We start from the raw sequence: 682 nt of genomic DNA, 5'->3' as shown, positions 1-682 counted from the left end.
TTTTATTTTTTTACTACTCAATTTGAAGTGCAAAAATTGTATTTTTTTCGTAATTTTAAATAAAAAAAAAATAATATTTTTTTCTCTTTTGTGGCAGTTGGCTTAATTTTTGCTTAACATAATCGAGCTTTCTGTTTAGTGTATACTATATAGGTATATTATCCATTGGCACTTTCTGTGTTCCGTTCGCGTAGCACACACAAACCGTACCGGCCAACCAACGCGATCGTACTGAGTTCGCGATGATCTCTCTAGACTTTGAGCATCTCAGACATAGTTCGCTTTTGCTTCTTGCCTATATAGATAGAGCTATGAGCATAAGAAATTCCCAAAGATAACAAAACCCAGAAATTTTGCAAGTATGTAGTAACCTCTGCAAAAACGTAAATTTTGAGTTTTTTGTGAATCGTGCTAAGATACATCTACAACAGAAAAAAAACTTCTCAAGCAGACGTCATCAGTTGCTGTTCAGTTCTCAAAAATCAGTGCTGTTGGCGCGTTTTCCACTGAGAAAATAATTTGTTTATAAACATTGTGATGATTAATTTGTTAAATATTATTTTTTATTATCAGTTTGTTGATGTTTTTTATAGTTCATGTTTTAGAGGTTTTAGTGCAGTTTGAATGTTTGAGTTCAAAGCTTTGAACTTTTCTGTTTTATTTGTGTTTTAATTAATAGACA

Source organism: Teleopsis dalmanni, chromosome 1, assembly GCF_002237135.1.
Source record: "Teleopsis dalmanni isolate 2A chromosome 1, ASM223713v2, whole genome shotgun sequence".
NCBI classification, from domain to species: Eukaryota; Metazoa; Arthropoda; class Insecta; order Diptera; family Diopsidae; genus Teleopsis; species Teleopsis dalmanni.
This window is presented reverse-complemented; position numbering follows the sequence as displayed.